The sequence below is a fragment of the Stigmatopora nigra genome, chromosome 6 (assembly GCF_051989575.1).
Source record: "Stigmatopora nigra isolate UIUO_SnigA chromosome 6, RoL_Snig_1.1, whole genome shotgun sequence".
Lineage (NCBI taxonomy): Eukaryota > Metazoa > Chordata > Actinopteri > Syngnathiformes > Syngnathidae > Stigmatopora > Stigmatopora nigra.
The window spans coordinates 13,663,644-13,681,650 of NC_135513.1; the positions used below are offsets into that span (position 1 = coordinate 13,663,644).

General features: G+C 39.2%; 2 protein-coding genes across 2 annotated transcripts in view; both read right to left on the bottom strand.

Annotated features, from left to right (window-relative positions):
• soul5l (heme-binding protein soul5, like) overlaps positions 1-18,007 on the bottom strand; it is a 74,492-nt gene that overhangs the window by 52,717 nt on the left and 3,768 nt on the right. The window lies entirely within an intron of this gene.
• Positions 1-18,007, bottom strand: part of ubn1 (ubinuclein 1) — a 48,411-nt gene that overhangs the window by 24,328 nt on the left and 6,076 nt on the right. Inside the window, exon 3 of the mRNA XM_077718532.1 lies at positions 12,147-12,277. The gene's annotated coding sequence lies outside the window, so the exon portion shown is untranslated. The remainder of the gene's footprint in view (positions 1-12,146; positions 12,278-18,007) is intronic.

Sequence of the window (18,007 nt, forward strand, 5' to 3'; positions counted from 1 at the left end):
CATAAACTTCCTACAATAATAGAATTAGCATGAAAGGCAAGGGGTGTCAAATTGAAATGGGGAAATAATAGCCAGCTGCACGGCACCCCCGCTAGCGCGTGTGTGCGCATAGACGATGTGGCGTAGGAGGGAGGGGAGGAGGAGGGGGGGGGGGGTGGCGTTTTTGAGGATTCGTGGGGCGGAATTTTCATGAGCTGGCGCGCTTGTCAGCCAGCTCTTGTAGCCGGCTATATTAAGATAGATGTTGGATGATATCCTTCATTGTTCTGTCGCTTATATTGATGTCGCTGCCTTATCGCCCTATTGATCATGTGTCGCACATAATAGGACAGGCGTGCGAGCCGCCGCCGCCGCCGTCCCGCCCCCCCCTCCCCTCTCGCTTTCACAAAAGGAGAGCCTCGTCATCTGTTGTTATTGTGGGGTGGGGGGGCCCTACGGGAGTCGGCTAGATAAAGATTCTAAGGGGAGGGAAGGGGGGATGGCGTTTTTATTCATTGGTTTTGGTTTGGGGGGAAATCAAATGATAGGAAAAGATGTTTGATGTTGATTTTTTTTGGGGGGGGGGTTATACTTGTGGAGGTGATTTTTTTGTTTTGTTACCAAATAAGCGATGGAATGACAATATTTTTTAAAAATGGTTCGCTTTAGAAGCGTTAGATGTAGGGGGCCCGGACCCTAAGCAACCCCCCTAAAAGCCGCCCCTGGATAGTATTTTTGGGTGAAATTCGCATATGAATGGATTAATTGATGAGTCTGTATAGCATTTAAAAGGGGAAAATGACAATCTGGTTTTATACAGTAGAAATATTACAATTGTTTCAATGTTTAATGCTAATTAGGAATGCTATGACCGTTTCTTTAGGCAATATTTAATCCCAAAATCTGTTAATATGTTACATAAACGGGCAATTTTGACTAAGATTATCTATTTGATAATTTCTCTAATATTTGTTCTTGGTTTTAGTTTTTTTTGTTGAAAATTTAACTCAAATGCCTCCCAAAAATGCAACTTATACTCCTATACATACATCCATATACTTCCCATATTTTTCCCTTTCACCAAGTTCGTTGTTTAGCGCGACTTATACTCAGGTGCGACTTATAACCCCCAAAAAAATACATTCCCAACTATTTCAGACTCAAAACAATACCTCCTCTCAATATACATTTGCCCTAAAATGGGGGTGCCGTGTCCCACACGCCTTAGAACACAATTTAAACTCAACAAATCACCATCCAAAAAACAATTCAACGTACTAAAACGGGTTAAACTCCATCATAAAAAAAAATTTAAAACTCTGTTTCCATGGGTGCTCTTCTAAACGCCCTGATACCCCCCCCCCCCCCCCCCACAACTCACCCCCCTGAAAAGCCAAATCCCAATTATTAAAAGCATTAATTCTGTCCGGCGCGTGGCGTGTTGACAGGGCGCCTAAATATCCACGATCCCTCCCGGTCACAGCGGCCCGCTTTATTTGCAAATAAATTGACGGCGTATCGGAGGGACGGGGGGGGGGGGGGGCTTTTCTCCGCGGAGCCCGGGCTTAAAATGAATTTCCGCGCCCCAGTCCCTTTAATAATATTTACATAATTTTCGTCCGGCGTTGGCACGGCGGGAAGCGGGGCGGCTTAGAGGAAAATAATTAGACGTGAGGAAGAGGAGGATGGAGGATGGGTTAAGACCCTCAGCTCAACACTAAATTCCCAGACAGCTAAAATCAATGAAAGTAATAACCCTATTATTTAATTCATAAGGACATTCTTTTCCCATAAGGCCCGAGGAAACGTCCCCTTCGACCGAAACAATCACATTAAATCGTTCATTTTGGGTGGAATCGGCGCTATTATTTGCTTTAATCGCTTGGTTTCGAGAAGGCGATTAATTGGAAAATGTCGTTTTGCGTTTTGATGTATAGCCAAAAGTACTTTGGGGGATTTCGTCATGAAAAAATCTTACAATCAGAAGAAGGAATAGAGAGGATTTGAGATAAATAAAAATAAATCTGGGTGTAAAATCGATCAATATATAAGAAGCCTAAATATTTGTTTACAATACAGTGTTCCCTCGGTTTTCACGGTTAATGGGGACTGGGACCACCCGCGATAAGTGAATTTCCGCAAAGTAGAGATTCCCCTTCAAAAATGCTTAATTTGAATTAAATTAAAAAAATATATATTTTAATTTTTTTAATTTTATTTTTTTACATTTTTTTTTAATTTATTTTTTTTACCCCCCTGTATACAGTACACCATATAGAATATGGGTAAAGAGAGTGGAATTCATGTTATAACAAAAAAAAACTATAAAATATGTTGTTTCAATGTAATATTTGTATTTTTTTCCAAAAAACGGCCGCGAAGTAGCGAGGGAACACTGTATAATTATTTAGAATTATTGTTCATTACATATTTGAAAATATTGACTACCATTAACAAAATACAAACCTCAAATCTGCTTAAAATGGGAGATTTTGCCATTTAATGATAATGTTACAGTGATGGGAATCTAAGTGGGGTTGCTTTTTACTACAAGACCTGGACGACAATTGAACAAGATGTAGTTGATTCATTTTGACAGACAAAATGTTCCTCTGAAGGAAAACCTCAACTAGCATGTGATATTTGCTATTACCACTACACACACATACACACACACACTTATGACATCCACTTGATTGGTCCCATTTCCACACGAGCCAGCCCCGCCAATCCACCTGGAAACCTCCCGCCGTCTCCCCCCCTCTACGCCCCCCGCCCCCCCTTCATGAATTCAATTTCAAGCCGGGAGAAATTTTCAATTTGAGCACAGCGTCATTACGGCGTGGAAAGAAGGAGGCTCTGGAGCCGCAAACTGGGAGGGAGTGTGTGTGTGTGTGTGTGTGTGTGTGTGTATACGGTGTAAATTGTTTTTGCTCTATTATGCATTCGGACGCCATCATTTTTCTTTCTAATTACCGAGGTGTCGGCGCGGTGTGTCACCCGGGCGCTGATTTTCAATTTAACTGATCATCATACATTCATTTTCCCATTTGATAAATCTGCAATCTCAGACGCTCGCCGCCATGCCCGGAATATTAAACGGCGCCCGGGCGGCGGGGCGCTAATAGGGGGATGTGTATGCGGTACTGAGCGCGGATCAGCCAGCTAATTTAGCACCTTCCTCTAAAACCCCCCACCCCCCCACCCCATCTCCAAAACCAAAGTGGGAGAACGAAAAAGAGAGAGAGTCCGGCGACTGGCGGGAATCACGCCGCCAATGTCATTTGGACCTCCCGTCTAGGCAGTTAGAGCCATAATTGAGTTCTTGTTTTCCTGATTCAATACGGACACATTTGCACTTTAAGTATCACGGGCAACCTCAGAAGCTCTACCGGCTCTTCATCACCCCCTACCCACCAGCACAAGAGTCAATTAAGGCCCCACAATGAGCTAGTCTGCTCACACTTATGTTAAGCACACTCGCCAAACGTCATAACCGGCGTTACTAGAGGTCGGAAGAGAAATGGGTTCATGTGGATGACCAGTAGCGGAAATAAATGACTTGGGTAATCAACTATGAGTGAGACGGGTTATGTTAGGGTGGATAGATTAGGATAAGGGCGGAGTTATTTGGTAGAAAAGATAGAATGGTATAGCGGTCAACTGCATATTAATGATTGCAGGTCATAAGAGGTTAAAGTATGACAATATTAGCATTTGACGATGGCGTTTTTTTGTCCATGACGATCCGAGTTAGAGATGAAATGGGTAAAAACGAGATCAGTTCATCAAAAAAATGTACAGAATTATTCCTTACCAAGGTTGTTATACGGTGTACACAATTTTAAAAGATTTAAAAAATGTATAAAGTAGGGGAAAAGTGGATAAGTTGGCAGGTAGGTCGTTTTTTTTGGGCAAGTTGTGGGTAAATGGCGAGTCAGGTCAAAGGTCGCTTTCGGGATAAGTCAAGTGAGGGTTGAGTTTTAGGGAAAAAATTGGAGCTGATTTTAGTCGGCTGGTTACGGATGAGTTTTTAGGCAGGAAAAGTTAGAGGTAGGTTTTCTGGTAAGATAACTTAGGGTTCCATTTTTGGCAGGACAAATTAGTCTTCTTGGGGGACGAGTTGGACCTTGGTTTTCTTGGCAAAATTGGAGCTAGCTTTTTGGCCGATTTTAAGATTTTCCCTTCAAAATAACACATTTGTAGTCCCTATTAAAACCACAAACATGGACGCAAAAATTGTGAATCAGGGGGCGTCTTATACAAGAGAAACTGTAAAAAATCCAACCATTTTAAGGCCATTTTAACAGCACGGATTATATGCGAAAAAATACAGTAATGCTTCATGTCATCTCTACAATCATTCAATGATGAAACGTAATGAGTTCCTTTAAATCTACTTATTTGCCTGTTGGGCTTTAAGGTGTTTATACCATTGACTAAAACAAACCTTACCTTAAACCTTGTTTAAATGTCACAAGAGTCGCTCGGCACGGCCTGGCCGGGCGTATATATTAAATAGCGTGCGTATGTCGCTCGTAAAATGTTTACTGGCACAAAGCAGCTTTGCTTTTGTCGTCGCCTTTGTTTCATTAGCCCCGCCGCTCGTAATAAATGCCAACCAGCCGACGGGATGGATTTTAATTAAGTCGGTGAAAGATGAGCGCAACGGCGCCACCACGTTAAAGGACGGCGAATGGCGGGGGGGGGGGCGGCCATTTTTCAATAAATCGCCGGGCTCAGGGGTTAGTCGGTGATTTCCTCGGCAAAGCGTTTGGGCCGGGAAGGACCGGCGGTAATTTGCTTGATAAATCAGTGGCGTCGGGGGCGAGCGAGCCGGCCGCTCGCCGCCGCCATTTGTGATTTATGTCTTTCCCGGGGGGTCGGGTGCGAGTCGCTGACGTTCCGTCGTGAATTAGCCGGGAGGCGCCACGCTCCTAATGAGCGGCTATTATTTCCCACGCACGTTTTTCTCAAGAGAAGCGTGAAGAGACGGAGTTGGATGGGCGACCCGGGCGTTAAGGAAAAGCCCCCATTGTCCCCGTCCACGGCTGGGTTCCCTCGGCGCCCCATCGATCGGACGAAGCGTTCCTGCGGAGGTCCGGCACCATTTGATTGAGGTTAAGGGGAGAGGAGAGGCGTCAGACATGCACTACCTAAGCTAAGGCGAGGGTGGCAGACTCGGCGGGTTGGTTCGCAGGGCGCATTAATGTCAACTTGATTTAATGTGGGCTATTTTAGATATAATATTTAGATTTTTTTTATAAATTGATTAAATTAACTGGATTAAAGGGCCTGAATATTCAGTTTTTTTTATAGATCTAAAACAATGTTTATTTTAGATTTTTTTAAAATATATTTTTAGGTTTTACTAAATGATTTTTGAACTAAAACAGACAAAAAAATGACAAAATATTTTGATTCTTTTTTAATAAATGGATTAAAAGAAATAGATTAAAAGCCCTGAATATCCAGTTTTTTATAGATCTAAAACAATGTTTATTTTAGATTTTTTTAAATATATTTTTGGATTTTACTAAATGATTTTTGAACTAAAAACAGAAAAAAATGATTAAAAATTGCAATTATTGATTTAAAAAGGGGGAAAATCAGGAAATTTAGTTTACATCTATACTATACATTTTAATTTGATCCTAAAACAGAAAGTTGGCACTCATCATTTACTATCTCGGGCCGCGCAAAATGATATGGCGGGCCAGATATGGCTCCAGGGCCGTCACTTTGACACCAGTGGCTTTAGTCTCTAATTTAACTGTTATTTTGGTTTAAAGGTGATCTAAAAGAATGTTAGTTTTTGTCACCTTGCAGTTTTATGCATGTCAAGTCTAATTTATGCGCATAAAAGCCTTATCCTCGAATGAGCCATCATTTTTTAGCTAAAAAATACAATGTATAAGCGATAAAATACAGTAGCTACTTTTTAACAAGGCTAAACTTAAAATTAGCAAACCAAAAGTTTAAATTAACTACATTGTTCTTACCCAAATTGACCCACACATTAGAACATTAGCATTGAAGCTAGCCCGTTTTTAAAAAAATACATTGATTTGGATAGAAACATCCATTGGTTTTGATCCAATAAAAACTCAAACTATCCGCAAAGTCATCTTTTCAATATAACTTACCATCATCTTGATATTAATAAAATGTTTAAAAAAAAAACGACATGCTAGCTATGTACAAGTTAAGCTTAATGTTATACTTGGCAAGTGACAGTATTTTTTTTCCCTCAAAATACATCTTTTACATCTCATTTCTATGCTGATGTATTATTTCTGTCAATGAAAATGACATTGTGGAAACTCCCACTGGTGCCAAAGAATTATTATTTTCAAGCCACGCAAACGTAACGTTATTTTTATAACCCGACAGTTGAACGTCGGACTCAATAACAACATAAAAACTTGACTTTAGCTAAAAAAAACAGAGTTCTCTTGCCAACAGTTGATTATAAAAACACCAGTTAGCCAAAACTTTTCCTTTTCCGCGTACGCTAATCTCCGCAACGGGTCGACAAGATTTTTTTTGTTGTGTTTATTCTATTCGTCTCCCAAAAATTTGTAACGTTGTGTGTTTTTCGAGAATTAATGGGAAAGGCTTCGACTGGTAAATCGGAAAATTTGAATTAGGCAAGATGGCGCGTAATGCACGGTCGAGTTTTTATTAAAAATCACGCCGAATAATTGAATTGTTCTGCTGCTCGGATTTGTTCAAAAAAAATGAATAAAAAAAGATTTCGGGTGTTGAACATTATTGTGAGGATTCAGATGGATTATATTAAAAAAGAAGCTGGTATGTTTTGGGGGGATTTTTTTTTGTTGCTTTCGTATCGGCGCTTTTTTTTTTTTCGCCGTGGCGTCTTATCTTTGATCAAATCCCATGGCGAGGGGCTTTCAGACACTGTGACAGGCAATGAAAGACCGTCAGTTGCCAAAAAGATCGCAATCGGCGGACGGGGAAAAAAAATATGACAAAAAAATAAAAAAGTAGCTGCTGAATGAAGTTAATATCATTGGATGTGGAATAAAGCTAAGGAAAGGTTTGCTTTTGTTTAATGTTTTGGTTGTATTTGGGAACAATTTCAGAAAAAAATACATTAAAAAATTTTGATGTAAAATTGATTCAAAAATCCCATTTGCTATACAAGGTGAACTATCTAGATCAAATAATATTTAGATTTTTTTTTTATAAATGAATTAAAAGAACTGGATTAATAGTCCTGAATAGTTAAGTGGGACAGAATAGATTATTTTTGGCCCAAAAAGTGAATTTATTTGCTGTCAATGGCACAGAAAAATTAGCATCAGTTCGTTTTTTACGTCCCTTTTGTTCCTCACTTTCACTTAAGAGTACTTACGGTAAATTTTGGATCATTTAATACTGATTTTTGAGGGACTGTCTGGGGTGATTTTTGTCGTTTGTCGCTTCCTGATGATTTTTGGGCAATTCCAGATGACTTCAAGTGACTTCTTGATAATTTTTGGGCAATTCCAGATAACTTCTTGCTCATTTTTGTGCAATTCCAGGGTGACTTCTTGCTAATTTTTGTGCAATTCCAGGGTGACTTCTTGCTAATTTTTGGGCAATTCCAGAGGACTTCTTGCTAATTTTTGGGCAATTCCAGAGGACTTCTTGCTATTTTTTTGTGCAATTCCAGGTGACTTCTTGCTAATTTTTTTGGGCAATTCCAGATGACCTCTTGCTAATTTTTTTGTGCAATTCCAGATGACTTCTTGCTCATTTTTGGGCAACTTTTGGTGACTTACTGTAACTTCCGAGTCATATCAAGGAAACCAAACAAAGTTCAGCACTTAACCAACGCGCAAACTTCTATTTTGGCGGCGACCTGTCCAAAAAAAACCCCTCATTTAATCCATTTCTAGAAAATAGCCTAAAGCTACCATAGGGGGGTAACTTAGTGTTTTAGTAAACAAAATTTCACACATTGACAGGAGGTGTCCTTGCTTTTCCGCCAGTGTAATTATCACTCGGGAAGAAGTGTTTCATTAAGAAAAAAACCTCCATTTTGAGACACTTTTAGTCACACACACTGTATTTAATTCCTCAGCCGTGTCTCCTCCTCGTCTTCTTCACACCATTTTTCCGAGGCGTTCGATCGGCGAGACAAAAGATAATAATCGAACTTTAGCTTTTCTCTCATTATCTCGCCCCCAAAAAGCCGTCATCCGTGAAGCCCCGCCCCCTCCGGCGAGCTCGGGGAGGTCTACGGGTTAATGAGTCATGAAGTGTGAAAACTTCCTGAGACTGGAGCAGAACTAAACGCGCTTTCCAGATGTGGATTCGGCGACGTTTGGATGGGGAGGGTGGCGCCGAATGTGGGGGGGTCATGGGGAGGGGGGGGGATACGGCGAAGGGGTTTTGGGAGAAGACAGGGGTCATCGGATCGCGTTTGCATTAGACTTTTACAGTTCGTTTACGGGGCGAATGGGATTTTGTCGGAAGCGACGGTGGAGGAAAAACTGTTGCTGATCAAAGGGGGCTTGAGATGTCCACAAAAAAATGGGTTTTAACTGTTTCAGTGCCATTGACAGTGAAAAATTGAATTAAAATTCTTGGAAGGAGTTCCGAAAAATAGATTCTAGATTGGTAGTTTATTGTTGTTTTAATATTAGCAGATGTGTAGGAGGGTAAATGAGGAATAAGAATGAGAATTTTTTAGAATAAAGTTTTTCAGTGTGAAAATTCAGTCAAAATAAATCAAGTGTTATTTTATTTTTTAGTTGTTTTGATGTAAAACTGGATTTTAAACCGCATTGAAATTTCGTGAATATATGATGAATAAAGTTATCTAATCTACATTTTGGGATTTTTTTTTTTGTAACTCAGAAATCAATAAAAAAACGAGTAAAATGGAGAACAACAGCTTAAATAGGGATATGTTAAAAAACATTTTTTTCAGATAAAAAAAAGTACTGATTTCTAGTGGCAAGAGTGGCTTCTGCTTAAGAGTTTCATAATAAATATTAAAAATAAAAATTATTTAAGAGTGAAAAACATCGCAAAGTAGTGAATTCGCAATAAGTAAAGACGTGATACTCGAGGGATTACTGTAGTCGCAAATTATGCAAAAAAAGCGATTCATAGTCCAAAAAATATGGTACTCATTGTGACTAACAATGAAAATGGTGTCACGACCCGTTTAGCCACGTTAAATACCACATCTCGATCTTCCAAAATGTCAATTAGCAACATGAAGCACTTTGTTGTTTAGCTAACGAGCGCACTTTACACAATCATCACTGAAGTGCTTAAAAAATTGGGAACAGGCTTAAAATGAAAGCAATTTCAAAACGTGCTTGACCCCCTACCAAAAAAAACAACCTACCACCATCACTGCCACCAACGTGGACAAAAACCGTCCCAATCGAGCGAGCGAGTGAAGTTGAAAACGATCGATAGCGTTTAGCTAGCAGCCGTGCCGCCTGCCCGGGATGCGTTTAACGCGTCAAGCTGAAGAAAAACAACCAATTGCCTCCAAACGCACACATTATTGACCCCACAAACGCACAAAAACACACACTGCAGGCGTATCGACTACTTTAAGGCAATTAGAGCAGTTTACTTGCTTCTACAAAACCACTGAGATGCTTTATGAAGCTAAAAAGTGAGACTAATGACACTTTGTTAAATGAACGTAATGGCAATAAGATTACAGGTGTGTCTAAATAGATTATAATAGTGAAAAATGATGGTTATTTTTGCTCATTTCTTCAGGGAATGGATTTTTAGGGATTTTTTTTTTACTCATTTTCATTCATTGAGTTGTTTTGAGAGCTGAGACTAAAAATAAACAATTGAATCAATTTGGCTTGGCGCTGTGTTGGGAGATTTTTTTTTTTTTCCCCCAAGATAATTTATGTGATTAAAAAGGACACGCTAATATGCAGACAAATTAGTGTCAGAGTTAATCTATGGTGGTGGGAAAATGTGATTTGGGTTTGGAAAAGTTATTGGTGGTGATAGTGAGGGTGAATGGAAAGTAGAGGCTAAAAAGACATTGGGTAGGTAGCTTGGCTGTAAGCCGTGTGCTGATTGGCTGTTGGGGACAATGTTTTGATATGAAAATTGTAAGCGGCAAAGTAGTTTTGTGCAATGGGGAAATATAAGATAAACGCAAAAGGTATGCGCAAAATATATCCCCGAAAAAGATATCCGCAAAAAATATCAACAAGAAATATCCGCAAAAAATATCAACAAGAAATATAAGCAAAAAATATCCGCAAGAAATATCTGCAAAAAATATCCGCAATATCCTCAATAAAATTTTCGCAACAAATATCCGCAAAAAATATCCAAAAAAATATCTACATAAAATATCAACAAGAAATATAAGCAAAAAATATCCGCAAAAAATATCCACAAGAAATGTCTGCAAGAAATATCCGCAACAAATATCCGCAAAAAATATCTGAAAAAAATATCCGCAACAAATATCCACAAAAAATATCCGCAGATTCCTTTAAAAAACATTGCGCAACTACAACAAAAAGTATCCACAACAAATTTCCGCAATAAATATCTGCAAAAAATATCCACCCAAAATATCTGCCAAAAATATTCGCCAAAAACATCCACCAAAAATATCCGCAGATTCTTTAAAAAAACATTGCACAACTGCAAAAACAAATGTAAACAATTGCAAGGGGGAATGGGAGCAAATGAACATTCATTCCCTGCCATCTTTCTTACTTTAAATGGATTGGACTAAATAAACGTGCGGGAAGGTGGAATAGGTTAGCTGGCATCAGTCGACTTGGCGACGGAGCAACAAATTCCAATTGTGTGCATTTGTTCCCGAGGGAGTTTTGGGTTGACTTTGTGTTTTCTAAACATTTGCCAACGCCCCCAGCTCCCATGCGTCGTCGTCGTCGTCTCCCGGAGTCGTCGGCGTGACTCTCTAGACGTCTCTTTATCGACGCGGCGCAAACAACACTAGCGCACGCAAAGCCGCCACACGCCGGGGATGAAACGGCCAACTGAGAATTGGAAGTGACGGTAAACATTTCCATCTCATTTGGCCTCTAATTTTGTCCATCCAGATTTGGACCGCCAGATCATTATTAAGTTAGAAATGGCTGCCACTGGCAAACGAAGAGAACGAGTACACATACTATCATTGGATTAAAAGGATGATAATGAATAAATCTGCAGTTTTTTGTGGTCTATTAATGCTAGATAAAAAATAGGAGTTTGAAACCATAAATTGAGAAATGCTGGCAGAATGTGAAAGTTATTTTTCTGATTAATAACAAATGAATTTATAGTTTGTTATTATAATATAATACTTTAACCTAAACAACAGCTACATTCCTTTATGCTAATCGACAAAACAGGCTAAAGTACAAAAAATAAATAATAATTAGTTGGAAAGGAGAAACATTTTGGTTTAAATATGATGTTGTCATTCAGGCTGTTTTTTATACAAAAATAATAATAATTAGTTGTAAATGAGAAACATCTTGGTTTGAACATAATGTTGTCATTCAGGCTGTTTTCTTTTAAATGTTTTATAAACTTCACATTAAAGGTGCAATTGTGACTTTCCAATCTGGCAACCCAACTACATATTCCTTAATTTTCTGAACCTCACAAATGTCACGGGGGGGGGGGGGGGGGGGGGTGCTAAAGCCTATCCCAACTAACTCCAACTAACCACAAACACCAGGCCGGATAGCCCAATCGCAATCCACAAAAAAACAAAACAAAGAACAACCAATTATACCTCACCACAATTTACTTAGCGAAATTAGCTTAGCATCCATACTTTTATAACATATGATTTAAACCAGACTACCCATAAAAAAATCCACATCCCTAACTCCACACATTGAAAACCCACCTGGAATCGAACCCTCAACCTCAAAAATCCCCTCCCCCCTCCCTCCCTCCGCCCCTGCCGCTTAATGAAAGGCAAATATATAGTTTTGTCATGTAAATAGAAACAGGTGGCTACCCAGGTTAATTATACCATCTGCCATGTTGTAGAAGAGCATAATTGTTTGTTGGCACAGATGAGCAAAGATTTGTCGCGCGTTGTCGTCTTTAATTCTTATCCCACAAACGCCATAGCCATCGCTAACAGTATTTTCGCTAACCGTGCCAAGAGTTGGCCGCTCCAGACTGACCATGTGTTGTCTTCCCCGTCGGATTCACTTGACTGACTCATCTTGGCTTTCCTTGGCCATTTAGTTGGCTGGCTCCGCCTCCTCCTCATCATCATCCTCCTCTTCCTCCGATATCATTGCGTACGCACTTCCTAGAATCAACACAATAATTGAAATATTTTCAACCTGATTAGGTTTGGCCTGCCGACTAGGTCGGTTGCTAAGGGCTGTGCTCCCCCGGTTGCTAGGGGGAGTAAATCAGACGGCATTATTTGATTTCTGGGCCAGATATGAAAGCGTTACCGCGGCGATTAAATGTTTCACAGCTTAGACACCTTGAGGGGGGAGAATGTAAGAAAGAAGTGGTTAACTTTGGTATTGCCATTGAGAATTATAGACGTCTATCTTATCTAATTTATTTATGAATGTATTGAATGACTAGTATTGCTAATGTTGGTTTTGGTACAATTCTGAGGTACATTTTGAGACATTTAAGGGCTACTTTTTCTACATTTATATCACTTTCTTTTAATTTTAGGTCATTTCCATGTCAATTACTGTATATAGGTCCAATTATGGGTCTGTTTTTGTTGCTTTTTAGCACTTTAAGGTCACTTTTGGTTGATTTTTGGGTTGCTTTATGGCACTAGGGTAACTTTTGGTTGTTTTTGGGTAGATTTTTGACATTTTAAGGTCACTTTTGGTTGATTTTGGGTTGCTTTTTGGCATTTTAAGGTCACTTTTGTTTGATTTTGTGTTGCTTTATGGCATTTTAAGGTCACCTTTGGTTGATTTTGGAGTCTTTCTAAAAAGTTTGTTTCATCAAGGATAATTAAACAAATTTTTTGCTAACTTTTGATAACAGTATTTTGTTGTGTTATTTCTATGATTTTTACGGATGTCACAATCACTCGTAGTCATTAGAACGGAAAATATTTTGGGAGTACCGTGTCTTAAATGCTAACAATAGCTAAAAATGTAGCTACTGAAAAAGTACAACGAAAAATGTCGACACAATGTCCGTGATACGTATTTTTGTCGGGCACGTCGGGACAACCGGCTGCTTTGTTGTCAGTGAGATTGTGAGGTGTTTGAGTGCTTTCACACTTATTTTGTTTTGACAGTTTGAAGCAGCTTTCCACTCTCTGAAAAAGCGTGTTGAAGAGCTAGCTAGTCAAAAGCAGAGGCTATTGTTAGACAAAATGCCAAGTGGTTCTTTGGGTGGAAAAGCTCACCTCGGACGGAGCTCAAAGTGAAAACCACGGGATATTTTTCGGCCAATGTGGAACAAATATATTTATTCATCCCCCAAACCGCTTAAAGGACAGCCAATCATACCTAAGGGCAATTTATAGGGCTAAATTAGCTTAGCATGACATTTTTGGAAAGTGGGAGGAAAGCAGAGTACCCAGAGAAAACCCAAGTAGGCCCGGAAAAAACATACAAACTCCACACAGATGGATTTGAACCCAGGACCCTAAAGCTGTGAGGCCAACTCACCAACCACTCAAGACAACGAACCACTCAGATCGATATATTGATCCCAAATCAGGTTTTACTGTGTGGAGTTCTCCCCGAGCTTGTGTGGGATTTTTCCGGGTACTCCTATGTCCTCCCATATCCCCAAAAAATATTCATGCTAAGCTAATTTAGCCATCTAAATTGCCCTTAGCTCTAATTAGCTGCACTTTGTCTCTACATGCCCTGCAATTGGCTGGCTGCCGATTTAAGGCTTCCAAAATTAGTTGGGATAAGCTCTAGCGCCCCCCGCGAACGAACCTAGTGAGGATAAGCAGTTCAGAAAACGAATGAACGTGAGCCCTCAATGGGATAAAAATTGCAATATCGTCAGAATACACTGCGCCATATTCAAATTCCATTTTTTTTAATATTCGGAATTGTTGACGCGCAGACGTAAAATGCAACTTTTCCAATTTGCCGTTGACTTTACAAAGACGGCGGCGGCGGCGGCGCTCAAGTCATTTGAGTGCGCGTGCGTGCGTGTCCGTCGGAAGGGCAGCTGGGCGGAAAATTGAGTGCGGATTCATTAGCTTGCGCGAGCTGAGCTCCAGTCGCTTTAAGTGATACATTTCCTCCGCAAGTGGAGGTGTGTGTGGGTGGTGCCGAGAGGGGGGGGGGTGGGGGAGGCGGGGCCGGCCGGCCTAAGGGGGTCAGCGCGTTTGGCGTTCTGGTGGCGGCCGCCACGTGCACGCGCCAGCAATTTTTTTTCTTTTCTCCTCGGTCTAAACACAGAGTGACACTGTAAATCTGAGCCAATTTCCTCCTCTAATCATCATTAAAAAGCGCAAATGACTCCACTCGCCATTAAACACTCCCACGTGCGCGCCGCCATTAGCGGCGCTTCCGCGGCGCCGCCCGGACGGACGGACGGACGAGGCCTTCTGTTTTGAGGGTTTGTGTTGCATTGCCGTTAACTCGTTGCGAATTGATTGGACGTCTGTTGAAGTCAATGGGACGGAATTGTCGTCATTTACAATGAGTACGAATAAAGTTAGGTATATTTGAAGGCTGTATTGTCATTCTAAAAATTGGGCATTGGAGTAATACATTATAAAAGAATACAAATAGTTTTAAATAAACATGTAAAAATTGTCAATGGAAAAAATTAAGTATAAGGAATAAAAGTACATCTAGAAAATGTTTTTAAAATTAAATTAGTATATACAAAAAAATAAAGCATTAATTTATCAACAAAAATATAATTATAAGGAATAAAAGTACATTTAGAATTTTTTTTTGAAAATTAAATTAGTATATACAAAAAATTAAGCATTAATTTATTAACAAAAATATATTAATATGGAACAAAAGTACATAAAGAAAACTTTTAAAAAAATTAAATTAGTATATACAATAACAAAATAATTAGGCAGGAATTTATTAACATATTTATTCAGCATAAAAATATATAAATATATATTTAAATCTTTTGGAAACTTTTTATATTTGATTCTTTTCATGCAATATTATTATTCTTATTATTATTATTTAAGTAAATAAAAATGATCTGTCAATCATTTCAATGGCAACTGCCATATTGGTTGACATTTGCTATCATATTCTTAGCTTGATATTCCAAAACAGCAATTAATCTTTTTTTTATTAATTAATTAAGCTCCAGAAGACAAATATTTAGAAAATTAAAATCCAGAAAATAAAAAAATATAAAAATTTACGCAAGAATCGAGACAATGCAAACCCAAACAAATCCCACATGACTTTTAGCCTAGCTAGCACAAGAGTATGATGGGATTTCATCAACGTCCTGCCTCGCCTGCGGCCCGCAATATATTCTCCCCCGCAAAATTAATATCCGTCTGACATTTCAGCTCCAAAATATAACCTCAGGATTTTGATTTTGGATTCCATTTTTTTTTCCAAACTGAAATATTAACACAACCGATCATACCAACATTTGAGCTTTAACACCTAGCCTTGACCTTCAAACGCGCTTTCCATTTGAAATATGTAAACGGCACCGGTAGTCATTCTAGATGTTAAAAGGCCGAAAATGAAGTCCACAAGTCGTAAAGAAGCCTTTTTAGTCCTAATGGAGAGAAGAACCCCGCCGGGATCGAGCGACTGCAGCTGTGCAGTCATTAGCCGGCGTTTGTTTTAACACTTTGTTTGTTTATCGCTTTGTTTTTGCACCTGCGACAAGGCCGGAGAGGGTCGTGAGAAAAGGATCCGCTACCGGAGGTTGGGGTTGTTTGTCAGAGGGGTTGGTTGGTTTTGAGTTTGGGGCGCAGGTTTGAGAAGAGTGGGATGCTATGGGAGATAGCGGTGGCGCTAGGTTAAATGGTTCATTTGGTACATGCTTTTTAGTCAATTAAATATTAGGTTAACGTTAAAATTGTTGCATAAAAGGGTGTAACAATCTTAATGATGGCGTTTAGGTCAAAATATTGTTTACATTTAAATGTCGAAACAATCAAAAAATGCCAAATCGCAAGTTAAAAGACCAGAACTGCAGTTTTAATAATCTATAGCTATTTTTTTAAATCATAGATTCATTGTTAAGTGCTATGTTTAACTTCCAATTGGAATATTTGCTTTTTTAAAAGAACTATGTTATGTCAAAAATTTGAATTCATTAATAAGAAATGTTGTCTAAAATATTGCAAGGACATCAACTGTAAATATTCTTAAATTATGAGAAATATTTAGTAAAAGAAAACACCAAGCATAGCTTACAACTATTGCATTTACTCGCATATAAGCCTCACCCTTAAATTAGTTACATTTTACAATTTATCACATTTTTCCACCAAATCCACATCAATTTTCTCTACCCATCAATACATTGGACCTTAATAACACTACATGTAATATTCCTTCCCATGTTTTTATGTGTTGAATCACACAGAAAGACGATAAAAGTTCTAATTTTCCACTCAATATTGTCGATGCACAAGTGTGTGTTTGCTAGTGGCGCAACGATAACAAGCCCCCCCTTTAAAAGCTAAACTGTAACACCCCCCCACGGGACGTCTTGGGTGAAGAATCGCTACCTTTGTGTGTGTGTGTGTGATGATGATGCAACCTAACTGGAAACCCCTAATGACTCCCCTCGGAATCCGGCGCCTGATGTAATTGAGTAGCGACTCCAAAACAGGTAAAGCACGCGTTGGCGGTTTGTTTACGTGTGGCGACATCGCCCCCCCTGACCGGGAAACGCAATGAGATATGACATTTCATTTTGGATAAAGAAATATATCATTAGCGGGCGGAGAAAGAGTGACGATGCTTTAAATTGGCTGCGGAAATCAATAGCTAGAATTCATTAAGGAATAATAATAATATATAGAAATAATTTGATTTTGAAATGAGTGATCACTAGGCAGAACTAAAGGGGCGGATTTGTCAACTAGTATTTTGATGATAGATGGTTAACTTATAGTGACAGTTTGACTTTTTAAAAAAATTCTGAGTTCAGCATTTTGACTATATATATGATATGATTATTGATAAAAAGACAAATGTGACTATGATACAGAGCTGTTGATAAATTTTGATTTCAATCTTGTCAATTGGTCGTAAAGAGTCACTTTTTGAAAAGAGTCACTATTCGAAAAGATTCAGTCCTTGAAAAGAGTCACTATTCAAAAAGATTCAGTCTTTGAAAAGAGTCACTATTCGAAAAGAGTAGCCCCACGAAAAGAGTCACCATCCGAAAAGAGTCAAACTTCGAAAAGAGTCACTTTTAGCCTTGACTGTTATTAAGGAAATACTGTGATGACAAAAGGTGCAGTGAAATTAATCTATAATGACTTGGAAAGAAGATTAAAGTCAATATTTGACTTTAATTGTTCGAGTTAGCTTCTCCACATAAAAAACATTTTATGATTATTTTGAAAATACGGCTATGGTGAACAGTAGATACAACTACTATAAGAAAATTGCACCATTATTTCATTTCAGCCTTTCTACTAAACATACTGTCATTATTCAGTAAATACTGCCATGTCAAAGGTGAACAACAAGCCTCACTGCAGTGTTAATACATCTACAACCACTTTGAAACTAGATTATCAGCCATTCTTTGACTTGAAGTGCTCCGAATTGAGACCATCAACCACCTAGTTAAAACAAACGCGACATCTTTTAACGTCGACTTAGAGCCAGCCAATCAAGTCCGTCCGACCCCCCCAACCCCCTTTAATCCCCAACACCTATCATCCCGTCCCGCCTCTCTCGTTAGCGCTCTTTATCAAGCTGCCCTCTGCCGCCGTCTCTCCCCGGGCTCGCCCGGAGACCGTCGGCTTTATTGTCTTAATTAAAACAGAGCCTGTTTAATTATTTTAATCCTCACCACCGTACGGCGAGGACTGTCGAGAGAGGAGAGAGATGGAAAGGGTGGT